A 16025-nucleotide genomic window follows, 5' to 3' on the forward strand; every position below is an offset into this window, starting at 1 on the left:
CTCTTGGGTGCTATAATATCATGCAGATTCAGGTACCCATCCTCTTTTGCAGAGAGTCAGGATCCCAGAAACTTTTATTCTAGGTACAAAAAGTGTTTGCCGGTCTCTTTCTCCCGCCCCCCAACTACTTTCCACTTAACTACTTAATGAGACCTTTTTTCCCCACGGAGCAGGCTTGCATGCAAACGGGGGGGGGGGGGAGAGAGAGAGAGAGAGAGAGAGAGAGAGAGAGAGAGAGAGAGAGAGAGAGAGCAATCCAATTGTGTATGTGTGTGTATGGGAGAGAGAGAGAGCCATACTTCAGCCAGGGCACCCAAAGTGTTGGCAATGGCACGGGTGACCCTTGAGTAGTGAGGCGGTGTGTGTGTGAGTATGAAGCAAGGTGAGAAGGTGTGGAGCTGTCCCCAAACACCCCGCACCAGCTTACCTGAATGTCCTGTCAGCCAGGCACTGAAGCATCGCAACTGCTGCTGCAGCAAGACAGAGAGCGAGGAGGGGGCCTCTCCAAACTGTGTGTGTGTGAAAAAGAGAGGGAAAGAAAGTGTGCAATCCCTGCTTTAGTCGAAGCACTCAAGCTGCTGGCAAGGGTGGGGGGGAGGAGCCAACTAAACAGCCATTTTTCTCCTCATCTCCCCATTCAAGCAGCATCAGGCCCTGTGGGACAGCAGGGCGTCTCATTTCTCCCCCGGCACAGTGAATTCCAGCTTCCAAGCTGCTGGTGGTGGCAGCCACCTAAGCACCATGATTGCCCCCTCCCCAACCAGCCAGCCAGCCCCGCCTGACCTGCTCCCTGCCAGCTGATGTAAAGCCTTCCCATTCATCTCCTCGTCTTCATCATTGTCCTCCTCGCCCAAGCAGGCTCTGCGAGACAGGGTCTCATTCCTGCCCTGGCGCAGCAAACTCTGGCAGGCTGGATATGAGTGTGAAGGGCCTGGCCCCGCTTCCTGGCTCCACTGAAGGCTTCGTTCAGCCTTCAAACAGTAAGGCTGGCACATGCAACCAAGCAGCACACCAAAGCCATGGATGGCATTGGTTCCTACACCTGGCCGATTCCACGGCCAGCCTTACTGTTTGAAGACTGAATGAAGCCTTCAACTGAGCGAGGAAGCACTGCTGGGCCAGGCCCTTCACATTTCAACACTGCCGCCAGCACCACTCAGCTGGAGGAGTAAAGAAGCTCAGGGCAGTGGGAAAAGGGGCTGGCCCCACCGAACCTCGCATGCCCACCCCAGGGATCAGGCTCAGAAAAAGCCAAAGCACCCTTGCCAAAGAAGTTTCTCCATCAGCACAACCCGCCCACCCCGTGCACCTTCGCTACACTTTGGCTGAGCCCAGCCACTCGATTGAGGAGAGTACTGCCGCTTGTGCGCACCCTCCCGGCCTTGCAACAGCTGCAGTTCGTGCTCACTCCTCAGGTGTGAGCCTATCCCCCTTTCTATCATACCCTCCTCCAGGATCTCATTCCCACCATGCCAGCACATGTGTTAGCAAGGTTGGCATTGGCCATGGCTGGGTTGAGCCAATGTCTCGGGGCACAGCGACACATGTCCACAGGGCTCTGTGTGCCATCTCTGGCACACATGCCATAGGTTCACCATCATGGACCTAAAAGCTAAATAATAGATACCAGGCATTTCATTTAATACTTTTAAGTTATTCATTCATTTCAGAAAGCATCTATGTTATAGATCTGGAGCTTCAGATGATTGAATAGACTATAGTGCATGTGAGACATACCACTTTTGAATACTTACTAATAGGATAGTTACTAACAGGAGTTTTTCATTCTTTTGCCTTTCATATTGGTATTTGAACATCAAATTTCCAAAAGGAAAAAAACATTAAACAATGATGTTAGTCATTGTTGGTTACCCAGCACACATTCAAAGAATTGAGCAGGATTCATAATATAGAAAAACTTCTTTATCTACAAAAATATAAATATATGATACAAGCAAACAATACCCATGCAGCTCTTGCAACGTGATAGAGGGAAGAACAAAATCTGAACACAGAATAGCTAAACCACACCCAGACTAAAACCTGCTCACATGGCTTTCACAGCAAATCATGTGTCTCAGTCAAAAAAATAATTCCCATTGGCTGGCTCGTTGCCATGGCTATTCCAGTTCATAAATTCTTTATACACTGACAAATGATAACTTTTCCCTACAATTTCAGGTGATAAAAGTACATTGTATCTTCATTGTCATTCACCTTATTCTGTTATACTTGAAGATCTGATCTAGAAAGATGAATATAATGATAAATGGTTGGCATTAATAACTATTCTTTTAATAAACCAAACAGCTGGATTGAAAAATATCACAGATAGTTGGAAAATTAGATTGTTTCTTTGTTCATTTGTTTGTTTAAATTTATAGCGGGCAGGGGAGGGGATACAGGCAAACTTACGAGGTAAAGTAATAAGGTGGTGATATAAAAAAGTCAGAGAAAACAAAAGATTATTATGCATAAATGAGTTTTAAATGGGATAATAGAACCAACATATACAAGCAAATATAAAAAGCAATTATTACATAGAAAAATAAATCAAGGTGGAACAGCTATTATATGAAAGGTTTAAGGCACAAAATTAAACTATCGCTTATAGTTACTAAACTAGCTTAATAGAAGAATAATCTATATTCAAGAGTCAATTAAGGTAATGCTACTTTTATCTTCAAAAATTATAGCAAACAAAACTAGCAGGAATTTTAATTACTACTTAGAAAAGTGTAAAATAATTATGCCTAGGTCTGACAAAAAGCAAAACAAAAGCCAAAGATAGAATAAAAATTAGAGAAAAGAAAAAAAATGGTTGAAAAATGTAAATGTATTCATTGCTGTCAGCCAAATAATAAGCTTCAGAATGCCAGCTAAAAAAGTTACAGGGAATGGCGCCAATAAAATGGAACTGACACGCCTCAAAGCAAATAATTCTTTTTTGTCAAAGAAAAGATAAAGACAAATTGGGTCTAAAATATTTCAATATGAAAAAAAAATGCTGGTAAAAAATGAACTAAGTAAACATGCTATTGATACGTAATCTATTCCTTCCTTCCTTCCTTCCTTCCTTCCTTCCTTCCTTCCTTCCTTCCTTCCTTCCTTCCTTCCTTCCTTCCTTCCTTCCTTCCTTCCTTCCTTCCATGTTACACTAATAAATTACATGTTTTTGAATGAAAATCTGCAACAAAGCTTTCCATTATTTGTTCTGCTGGATACAAAGAAAGGTTTTAAGAGTAACTGGAAGGGGGATTCTTTTTAACCTATTTCATCCTGGTTTATCGTCTTAATTTGACTTTCATCCTTAATAGACCCCCTCCCACCATTTCCCATAGTCCCATATTTCAGAGACCAGGGAGATGTTTTCTTTACAAAAAATAGGCCTGCTTTATAATTCAAGATACAAGCTATTTCTCAACCAATATCTTCTGTAAATTTCTTCTATATCTTCTAGAGACGAAACCCAAGTAAAACAATAATATGCTATATGCCCGTGATGGCGAACCTATGGCACGTGTGGCCAGCTGGTTTTTGCGCATGCGGGAGTGCCAGAAACTGGAAGAACAGCTCCCTGGTGCATATGTCAACTGGTCTCTGTGGGCGCATGCATGCCAGAAACCGAAAGACCAGGTGACTGGCACACTGGAAACTGGAAGCTCAGCTTTCCAGCGTGCACATGTGTGTCAGGGAACCGCTCTTCTGGTTTCCAGCGCTCCCAAACGTGCGCACCAGGGAGCTGCTCTTCCGGTTTTCCCGCCTGCCTGCATTCCCTTTTCGGCACTCAGTGTTGAAAAGGTTCAACAACACTGCTGTATGCTGTACCTATATTGCTTGGAAGAACTGCTTGGAGTGGTGGTAGGCAATTAAATCTTTTGCCATGTCTGACAGAAATATAAAAATGGTTACTATGACAACTCATCCATCTCTGACGGAGTGGTCCAGAGTATGATGGTGTAGTATTTGGGTTCTGCGGGAATAAGACTATTTTTAATATTGATAGGAAGTATTAAACCTATGTCAAGGTTTGATATCTCATTTGTATCACTTTCAATTCTTTAGAAAACTCCAAATACCTATTTATTTATCCAGGTTTTTCATTTGTATGATTTTTAATGTTCCAGTTGGAATTGGAGGGGTATTTCAGTTTTGGTGCGAGAGACTAATTTTAATCTTTAATTTCTTTTACTACATGAAAGCATCCTTAAGATTTTTGTGTGTGCTTTTTATAGCACTTGAGAAATAAAAAGAGAAAGAAATGGACCCAAGGTCATTTAAACCATTGTGACAGTGGAGCCCATAAGGAGAGAGGGGGAAAGATAAGATTTAAATGGAGGAGAAGCCAGGTGGTGAAAATGTTCATACAAAGTTTCGGTATATTAACTGGAAGGAGAAATTGGGTTGGGCAGCTGAGCGATGCTGATATGTGTGTATATTGCATGTGGCATTAACTCTCCATGAACAGAAGAAGGTTTGAATATAAGGAGACCCCTGTTAGCCTTAGTGCCCCTTCATAACTGTGTGATTTACAGTTCACATAGATGCTGATTAGATATTTTGGGCTATTCCACATATTCCAAATGCTTGATTGGTGCCCACATCTGCAATTTCTGCCACTTTAAGAAATGCAATAATTGCCTGCCTATCTATCTATCTATCTATCTATCTATCTATCTATCTATCTATCTATCTATCTATCTATCTATCTATCTATCTATCTTACAGTTATCTAGCTATCTAGCTATCTACCTACATAAATCTAACCATCTTAGATACAGAATATGAAGATTTCAGATAAAAACAAAACTAAAATATACTGAAATGGGAAAAAGGAATTTACACAGGTCAAAGCTCTATCCTTTTATACAGGGATACACAGAATATTATGGGGTAAGGAGTACAATTTAATCTTGTTCTGTTTCCAAGGCAGTGTGAAAAATGGCATTGTTAGAATCGATAATGCTGAATTAATAGTCTTTTTTCCTATTTGAAAGGGACTATGTTTTGAGGGTGCGAAGGGGGAGGTCAAGATCCCAAAATATGCACTTGGCTGCTAAATTCCAGTAGCATACTTTGGGAAACATTGACAAATTAATGCTTAGAAAGCTTCATTTAACCGGCAAGTTGTATCTCATATTTCTCAACTTTGTATGAATCTGCTTCTATTTTTAGAGAAAAGCTACATAAGGTGGACAAGACAAGTCTTTCTTAAATTAACTGGGGGAAAAAATCAGTGCATCCGACAGACACAAACTATTCACTTGCAGCTCAGCATTCTGATCCTTAAAAAAAACAAAAAAACCACCCTTCTTCATTTTCTAATTATGACATCTTGCTCTCCCCTTTGCCAGAATAAGAAAATAAAAGCTTCCCCCTGCTACTCCAAAACAGTACTCAAGCAATTGGAAGAGGGGACAGGAAAGGTGATCTGATTATTCTGTACAATGAGTGGAAATTAGTTATTTTCATCCTTAATAGCTCATGGGATATGCCAATTATAAAGCTGTTAGAGACCGATTAGGTATTAGGGAAGTCACCCTTCTTCCTTACCTTCTTCCTGTAACCCAGCATGAAATTATAGAAAGTCACTCAATTCATTCTGATTGAAAGCCATGCAGGAAGATCTTGCTATTAGGTGTGGAGTCTCTGCAGAGACCACATTTTCATTGCCAGCAGAGACTGTGACTCTAGAAATTGATTTCATTGATTCTGCTGAAAATAAATAAGAATGTTTAGAGTTACAAGAATAGCACCCAAATAGCTATGTATGTATGTATGTATGTATCAGTAGTTGGTTTCACTTACCTTTGCTAGCGGTTTGCTCTCTTGCGCGCACGCGTTTCACTTGTGTACGCGCCACTTCTGCACATGTGCAGAAACATCTATGCATGCAGAGAACATATTTAATGACATCCGGGCAGGTGGGTGGAGCCTCCCACTGCCGCTACTACTGGTTTACCCAAACCAGGGCGAACCAGTAGCAACCCACCACTGGTATGTATGTATGTATGTATTATAGTATGTACGTATTTTGTTTTTTCATATTTCTGTCTCCTAAATCATTGCCTTTGTCAATATATGGTGATAATCTTACCTGACTGTTACTTTTTAGTTAAAGCAAAACCACTTGTCCCTTTTTCTGTGAATCCCCTCCCCCACCAATATCATTAACTACCTTTACATTTACTGACAGGATGTAAGTAGCAAGGGGGAAGAAACTTGGCTTTTGATATTCTACAGTTGTGGGGGGAATCTGTTTTTCAAAATGTAACCATGTTTCACTATCTGAAACAGGATTTTAGCTAATATATTTCCCCTTTTTAAATACATTAAGAGTAATCTTAGGCACCCATAAGCGAGGAACTGAATAGAATCTCAAAGCAAAGCTGATCTGATTGTTTATAATGAAAGAGAGAACTACTGGATTCAGTGCTAATGAGACAGTCTAAATATGGGACAGACAATTACTTGGTATAATCCAGAGTAGATCTTGGGAAAAATGGATGACAAAGAAAAAGAAAGAAATGAGAGACATGAAAGGGAAAGTAGAATAACTTGTGGGAGCAAAAAAGATACAAGCCGTATATTAAAAAGCATGAACTAGATGACCTCTTATCAGAATGAATGGAAAAAGGACAGGGAGGGGAGGGGAGAAGAAAGGTGTGAAAACTGTTTGGAACAAAGTGAAAAATGAAAACAATGTAAAGATGAGGGAGGTGGACGTATGCTAATAGAAAACCTGCAAAAGAATGCTTGGTGCAAAGGTGAAGTGAGGAAAGCGCCAAAGAGATAAAAGAAAGATTGCAGCAAAAATGTTGATGAGAGAAAGATTTTGTATCATATTTACACAATAATACAGTCAATAAGATAGTAAATATTTTAAAAGGCAGAGAAAATGCAGGTGGCATTCTGATGAAATTATAAATACTTTAGGAGTGGGAGATGTGAGCTTAAACAATGAACAGCAACCACACGATCCTGGGATGCTGCAATTATTGTAAATACAGGTAGTCCTCGATTTATGATCTCAATCGAGCCCAAAATTTCTGTTGTTAAGTGAGACATTTGTTAAGTGAGTTTTGCTCCATTTTATGACCTTACTTGCCACAGTTGTTAAGTGAATCACTGCAGTTGTTAAGCTAGTAATACAGTTGTTAAGTGAATCTGTTTTCCCCATTGACTTTGGTTGTCAAAATGTCACAAAAGGGGATCACATGAACCTGGGACACTGCAACCTCCATAACGACGAGTTAGTTGTCACGTATCTGAATATAAATCACATGACCATGAGGATGCTAGAACAGTCATAAGTGTGAAAAATGGTCCTGTCACTTTTTTTTCAGTGCCGTTGTAACTTTGAACTGCCATTAAATGAACTGTTGCAAGTTGAGGACTACCTCTACATGCTGGTTTCCAAGTGCCTAAATTTTGATCGCATGACTGAGGGAATACTTGATGGCCAGAAATGCAAGGACTAGTTGTACATCACTTTTTCAGTGCTATTGCAACTTTGAAGAGTCACTAAATGAATGTGTCAGGCTGCCTCTGATTATATCTAGGAAAGAATACACCTTGACTTCATTTGCATATAAAGAAAAGTACTTTTACTAGGAACATCTGGATAGCAGCAGTATTAAGTTGAATCTGAGACAAAATATGGCTAACAATCTATATCCCCCCTATTACTCCCTCCTCTTTCCCAAAAGGTCATCAGGTCTGGTCCAATGCCAGCTCCTTCCCGGGGTCCCGGGGCAATCTTCTTCCGCAGGTCTCTGGCTGTCAATCATATCAGGAATGCAATGTCCGTTAGAGTTCGCGCTCAAACATTCCTGTTGAATTCAAAACATTAATCTCCCCTCCCCCCTTAATTATGTCAGACCGACACTCTTAAAGGGCCCTCTCTACTTAACTTGAATCCAAGAGCTATTTACATTAGAAATAAAATCCCATGCTATCTAACAACTGAATATAAGAAGTACAAAAAGATATGAAGATTGGAGTGGAGGCTGACAGAATGGTTGTAAGTCCAGGACTATCTGCATGATAACATGAAAAGATAGTAAGGATGCAGAGGGTATAGATAATAATTGGAGAAATATTAAAATATGGATGAGATGTGTAACTTGTTTCTAAGTGTGTAGCATAGTGGTGTCCAGAAGACACCATCTATGCTAACCATTGGGAAAAAGTAATTATTATTTCCCTTTAGAAAGGAAAAGGTGGCAAGATCTGTGGTACAGAAACCTCACCAAATAACCCCATCCATTAGAGAGGATTGAAATAAGTGTTTATTTTCAAAATTAGCAGGCTATATTGAGTTAGTGGTCTCTTACTGCCAGTCAAGAGCAACTATTTCAAGATGACATAGGTGTTATATAATATCTTAGTGAAAGCAATACAAGCAGATGTGCTTCAAAGATGAAAATGAATTTCAAGGGGAATTGCTTTACAACTGATGCCACCATAAGATAAAACAGAAAAGATATAGACATCCTTCAAAGTGGACATATACTGCAGGAACAGTCTTTGAAATGTAGCAGGGCAACTTTGATATTCAGGAAATAATTGTGGAAAGACATAAGGGAAGATAAAAGAATAAGTGCAAAATAATTTTGAGTCTGATGTGCTTCAGAAAAGAACTACATTTTAAAAAAGAAATTCTGAAGGAATTCCACAGGTTATTCGTAAAACAATGATCTTATCCTAAGTAATGGAGAGAAACCGCTAGTACTGTGGGATAGTTCAGAATCCGATCTAAATTGTATATAAAGCATATAGTGTACAGATTCTGAAAAAAATATAGAGGGATTAGTTTGTTAACAATGCCAGGGAAGATGTCTGGTGGAATTCTGAATAAAGTATAAAGAAGGTGACTTTTTGTAAAATCTGGGAAGTGCAGTTTAGTTTTATGCCAGGGAGGGAGTGCAAAGAACTGATTTTTGGGTGTTGTTGTTGTTGTTGTTGTTGTTTCTTTTTGCTCTTTAGCAGATCATTGAGGAGTGTGTAAATGTAAGAAAAATATTGCACCTTGGTTGAAAGCATGTGACAAAATGCTTAAACATGGAAAGTTTTGTGTGAGTGTGGATTCAATTGTTCATTGCCAAATGCTATAAGAAAGGTACATGATGGAAGTAAAGAATAATGTAGAATGCTTAGCAAATAAATTATCACTGAATAGAGACTAAGATAAGGACATATGATGTCCCCTGAGTTGTTTACAATATTTATATATACATATATAAAGAATGTTTCTGAGTGTATTAATGGTGGCATGGGTGATGATGTGAATGTATATGTTTATTTTTCATTTTGATGAAGCCATGTTTTTGACAGAGAACCAAAATTATTTGCAGTAAATAATAAATGATATATAAGTATGTGTTTGAAAATTAATGTGTTGAAGACCGAAATTCAAACCAATTGTGCTTGTCAGGGATATAAATGAATGTGTGTAACTTAATAAAACGTTTGCTAAAAGTGGGAATGTGGTTGAAGAAATGTTAATAATCTTAATTATAGGTAAAGGTAAAGGTTCCCCTCACACATATGTGCTAGTTTTTCCCGACTCTAAGCCGGAGCCAGAGCTGTCTGAAGATGTCTCCATGGTCCTGAGGCTGGCATGATTAAATGCCAAAGGTGCACAGAACGCTGTTACCTTCCCACCAAAGTGGTCCCTATTTTTCTACTTTTTACGGGCTTTTGAACTGCTAGGTTGTCAGAAGCTGGGACAAGTAACAGGAGCTCACCTTGTTGTGCAGCACTAGGGATTTGAACCGCTGAACTGCTGATTTTTCGATTGACAAACTCAACATCTTAGCCACTGAGCCACTGCATCCCTTCCAATCTTAATTATAATGATTGAATAAACTTGCAATGCTATAATGCTGCCCAACTCTCAAAAACTCTGGGTGGCTCACAACAATAAAAGAAATTACAATATACAAATGAAGATGAAAGATGGCAACAGTGATGAATTGAAGGGCCTCACCTTCACTGAAAGCCTGGGTGAAGAGCCTGATCTTAATAGCTCTAAACCACAGAAGAGTTGGGACCATCAGAACTCTGGCGAAATGCAGGTGCTAAGATTTACAAATGCTACTAGAAATCTAGTTGGGAAGTCCTTGGTGCTCTCTGAGTTTGCTTGTTTTTTTTGCAGCTATTTCATCACCTAACTAGTAGGTTACATTATCAGTGCTCAGAAATGATCATGTTATATATACACACCGAGATCTACTCATACTTTACATACCCATCATATTATTCTATTGTGGGACAAGGAATATTATGCCAAGTGAAAATAAAAGTGTAGTGCATTACTAGTGAATGTTGCATGACCTTGGAAGGAAGGAAGGAAGGAAGGAAGGAAGGAAGGAAGGAAGGAAGGAAGGAAGGAAGGAAGGAAGGAAGGATACAGATCACATTAGCAAATTGGATTGTTAAACTGCAGGGATATCATGCATTAATTTCACTCCTTCCCAGCAATAATAATAGAGTCATTTGCAGGACTAATATAACTCACGTTCAGTCACAGTGTCAGCTTCTGTATTCTACCTACAAGTATATAAATGTACTGGCAAGTGTTACTTGCTTTGGCAGAACAATTAAAACATTTTTAAAGAGGTATTTAAATAGTTACTTTCTACTACTGTGCCAGGAAAAAAAAAACCCAGGTGGCACTGCTTTTTTAAAATCAGTCTCAACTCTTAGCAACTGCCTGGGTTAGTTTTTTTTCCCCCCAAGATTTTTGAAAATGGTTTGCTATTGCTGTTGTCTTTCTCGGGGCTGAAATGGAATGACTGACCTAAAGTTGTTCAGCTCATTTCATGCTTAAGATGAGACCACAACTCATCGCCTCCTGGTTTCTAGCCTGTTACCTTAATCACAGCACTGGCTCTTGTGGCTGTTGACTAGGGCTGTCCCAATCCTTTGAAAGGGAAGTACTTCAGAATGCAGATAAGCATGAACAAAGCTCCTCTTGTTGAGTTGTTCAGGAAAATGCATTTTTCCTAGACACATGAAACTGCTTTAGAAGTTGCTTCCCAACTGGCTCTTGATGGGTGTGCATGAAAAACCACTTCGTATCACATTCTGTCCAATAAATAATTTTCACACCTATTCTGTATCAGATAATTTTCTTTCCTTCCATATTTTTCAAATGTCTGTATGATTTTATGGTAGTTTTGTGTGTTGTAATGCCCACTGCTGTTTATATTTTATTAACCTTTTTCCAATGTGCTTTCCTTGTTTCCAGTGTTTATCTGATTTTTAAATTAATATGGCAGGAGCTGCTCTGAGATCCCAATATGGGGATCTCAGGAAAGGAAAGCAAATAATAAAACCGTTTATTTACATTTTGGAATGGAGTAAAAATAATCAGGGGTGAAATCTAAATTTTTTTGCTACCTGTTCTGTGGGTGTGGCTTGGTGGGTGTGGGTGTCCTGTGACTGAGTGGGCATGGCCAACTCAATGTCCCTCACAGCCATGCTCACTCAGTCACAACCCCCCCACCAAGCCACGCCCACAGAATCCAGTAGGAAATTTTTTAAAATTTCTATTCTGCCTTTTCCCTTTTTGCGAGATGCCTGCAGCTGCAGCTTCTCCGCCCGCTTGCCACCCACTCGCCACCTGTTCTCCCTTCACCTTGGGTCGGGGGCCGGGGCCCAGGGATGCGCCATTCCCCGAGGCCCCAGAGCCGCCACCTCCCTCAACGGGGTCGGGGAATGCACCATTCCCCAACTCCGGCCTTTCTCCGGAGCTGCCGCCCACTCGCCACCTGTTCTCCCTTCACCTTGGGTCGGGGGCCGGGGGCCAGGGATGCGCCATTCCCTGAGGCCCCAGAGTTGCCACCTGCTCGCCGCCTGCCTCATTCGGGTTGGGGAATGCACCATTCCCCGACACCAGCCTTTTCCCAGAGCTGCCACCCAATCTTCCTTCGCCACGTGGCATATATACTTACTTTCCTCCAGCGGGCTGGCTGCCAGGAAAGGCAAGCATCCAAAAGTTATCAGAGTTGGTCTCCTTGAATATGCCGCCTTGTTCTATGCGCTGGCTGCGTAAGCGCACACCCAACCTGCCGCTGATAAATGAAATAAATGGTGTGCGCTTGCACAGCTGGTGTATGGAACAAGCAGCAATGGTGGCAGCATATTCAAGGAGAGGGACTCCAGTAACTTTTAGATGCCTTTCCTGGCAGCCAGCCACTGGAGGAAAGTAAGTATATGCCATATGGCGAAGGAAGAGCGGGCAGCGGCTCCGGGGCAAGACTGGTGTCGGGGAATGGTACATTCCCAGACCCAGTTGAGGCAGGCGGCAAGCAGGTGGCGGCTCCGGGGTCTCAGGGGAATGAGGCATTCCTGGGCCCTGACCAAAAGCAAAGGGCGAAAGGGCGGCGAGTGGACAGCAGCTCCGGGGAAAGGCCGGAGTCAGGGAATGGTGCATTCCCTGACCCGGTTGGGGCAGGCAGCGGCTCCGGGGTCTCGGGGAATGGGCCCCGGCCCCTGACCAAAGGGCGAGCAGGTGGCGAGCTGCCTTCCCGGTGTCCCAGTGTCCAGCTTGCGAAGGCTGGACTGTGGGTCGTGGACTGGTTCGGGGGGTGGCCAGCCAGCGATTGCTACTGGATTAGTGAACCAGACCCAATCTCCGCTACCTACTCGCCTGATCCAGTCCGATCTGGTAGCATGTCATCCCTGAAAATTGTAAAAAACATTTAAGGTTTAAATTATCCTTTTTCAGACTACTGATGTCCAGATATATTCAAGCTTCAACTCCTGTAATCTGAAGAGTGTCAGGTTGTGGAAGGAGTCAGTACTATATTATAGAATTTGGAAAATATTCATGACCAAGTCAAAAATGGTTTTTAATACATTAAAAGATCATGGACTGTTATGCAGGAATCAAATCAAACTTGAGAAGATAAACCTATATATTGTGAAGATTATACTCTTCCAGCACAATTCCCTCTTGCTATGCTCAGGGCTCAGCATTTTGTAATTGCCCCCTTCCAGCTTCACTGAGCTTTTCAGGAATTTTTATTAAATCTATGAACCATCTCAAAGCTTTCCTCACCCACTTACCTATCAATCTATAGGTAAAAATGAACTGCAGTTTAGAAATGCTAAACACTTTTGGTTGGCCAAATGACATCTCTTCTTTTGCTTGCTCACCCTGACCAGAAAAAAAGAGTAAGAGGTAGCAGGAGGTGTTCACTTCTATATAGATGTGACTCAGTATGATTGATAAGGAATAATTACGCATGGACTTCCTCAGTTAGTCTATATTCTCCTACCTCCTATTTTTTTCAATCATCGTCATCACCATCCAGCTACATTGGCAGGGACAGCAGAATGCATAAGAAAACTCAATACAGATAGAATGGAATAGCTGTTTAAGCTTTTGAATTTAGGAGATAAAAATTTGGGAGAAAAACAAGCTTGCCCATTTATACACAAAATGATAGCTCTGTCATTTTGTATCATCATGTTGCATCACCATCATAGTTAGCTCAATGAGGCCCATAGAGCTCAATAAATAAATAATCTTGACCGTTACCCTGGGAGTATGATTGTGGCTATTCTGGACTCCTTGTAGCCATCTACAGAAATCCTGTTTATCGTTTCTTCCTTTTTGTTGTCTATTACATCCAGATATAAAAATATATCTATATGTTTATAGTTATATATTTATAGCTATAGATTTGTATTATATCTTTTTAACTTCAGAAGTCCTCAGTATTTCCAGGTGTCCCAGATCTGTTAAATTGGCTTTGGTTTGAAATTCTAAGAGACAGGCATAGTTACAAGTCTTCATGGCAACAAAAATCACCATTTAGCTGACTGACGTACGTTAAAAGGAGCCTATTGTCTCTAATCAGCCTATCTTTCTGGTTGCTAAGAAAATTAGATTGATTGTGAAGAACCTCGCACAGTAAGTAGGGAAAATTGGGACTTCCCAAGAGAATATATAATATCAGAGACCCCAGGAATAAAAGATAATTTAATTTAATATATTCAATAGTTATGCTTTAGTGAAATGGAGACTTTATGCAGATGTAGCTACTGAAGAACTTCCTGGAATAGGGTAGGTCTCCTTGGAAGATAAATTATATAGTACATTGGTGTTTCTCTCTCTCTCACTCATTTATACCAGACAGATGTTTGGCAAGGAGATTTGTTTTCTTGAATAGCAGCTTTATAATTTTTCTTAGTTTTAAGGGAAAAAAAGAGGATTTGTAATATCCAAGTGTACCACCTGAGGCACCCTAACATTATGTGGAGTTCCCCAAAATCTCAGCTCCAGTTCTCAGAGCAATGGTTAATGCCAGGCAAGGAATTAATAAATATATGGAGTAGCCATATTGCCTGTATAGAATTTGTAATATATTAATGCAATTAAAATGTAAATTAAATTAGATCAGTCAGCTTTTGTTACTAAGGCCACTTCTTTTTTGAGTGAGGATCCTGGCACCTCACCCAAATGTCCAGAGCAGTGCTTACCTTTTAACAAATTATGCACCTAGTTGTAATAGTAGCTATTATATACTACTAGCAGATAACCTGGCGTTGCCTGAGTATTTATCCCAGTCCTGTATTAGACAGAAAGAGCAACTTCTCCCTGAGCCCTGATTTTGGTGAGAATTAAATTAGTTAAAAAATATTTTCCCTGTGCCCCCAGAAGCATCAAGTAAAATGATACCATCTTGTGGCTTGCTAGCTGATCCATGATCATTTGGTATGCTTTTGTCTGTGATATATGCACTAAGCTGTTCAAAGTTGCAGTTCTTTTCTCGTATGTAATCTGCGTGAAGTACATCATATTGGTCTCATAGTGGTGCAGGCAGGCCAAGTTGCAGTAATGTTTTATTGATCATGGCCATACATTTATCCTCAAGAATAATCAAAGCCTTGTTGAAAATGTCCAGACCAAATGTAATTTCTAATGTTGGATTTTTCCCCTTACCAGAGGGAGCCCCCTTGTGGAGTACTGTGAAGCCATTACTATGGCAACTCCACTGTGCTGTACAGTAGAAGCCATTTTACGGCAGTACAGTAGAAGTCATTTTAAAGTACAACAGGCTATATCTTAACAGAATACACACACCAAGGGGTGTTAGGGATGTCTAACCCCCACACAGTATTTTTTTCCAGAGAGTAAGTCATCTGTGTACCAAGTATGGTTGAAATTGCTTGAGGCATTCCAGAGTTATGCTGGAACACACACACACACACACACACACACACACACACACACACACACACACAATATATATATATATATTTAAAATAATGTACAATCTTCAAAACCCTTTGCAGATTCAAGCAGCCACATGGCAGCTTTTTAAGAGATTGCTCTGTGGAAGAATTGTCACAGAAACCTGTGGTGGTAAAAGGTATCAGAGTATGAATATTCATGGACTGGAATAGATCAGCCAATGAATAGGCATAGCAACTAAGTCAACCAATTGGGAGCTGAGACAGATGGGACCCAGGGCGTGTCTTAGTCTGCAGCTTCTGAGTCTGTGCAGAGAATTGAAATGGAAATTAAGCAGTTTGCGCATGCTGTATGCTCTGCTGAAATGAAACTAACTGTTCTCTCCTGCCTTGTGTTCTGCCTGTAACTTCTACCATGAAGAATACTTTATATTGGTATTGTAAATACTTCATCTGTTATTTTGTATATAAAGAAGTTAATGAATCCAGCTGAATCAGTTATCTGTGTGTGCTTCTGGTTTTGAATTTTGCAAGAAACTCTGACAATCTTCTCATACATATGTAAGAGGCACTCAGTATCAAAACCTTTGAGTTCCCTCCCCCCACAATAGCTATGAACTGCTTAAAGTGCCCTTATAAAACAATTCAAAGCAAACTGAATTGACCCTGAGTGACAACAGCGAGAAGTCTCAGTTAGGAATCTGTGGTCCAGTACAGATAATTCTCAACTTTCAAACATTCATTAAATGGCCATTTGAAGTTACAAAGGCACTGATAAAAGTGTCTTAAAACAACCTGGTCCTTGCCTTTATAAC

The sequence above is a fragment of the Ahaetulla prasina genome, chromosome 5 (genome assembly GCF_028640845.1).
Source record: "Ahaetulla prasina isolate Xishuangbanna chromosome 5, ASM2864084v1, whole genome shotgun sequence".
NCBI classification, from domain to species: domain Eukaryota; kingdom Metazoa; phylum Chordata; class Lepidosauria; order Squamata; family Colubridae; genus Ahaetulla; species Ahaetulla prasina.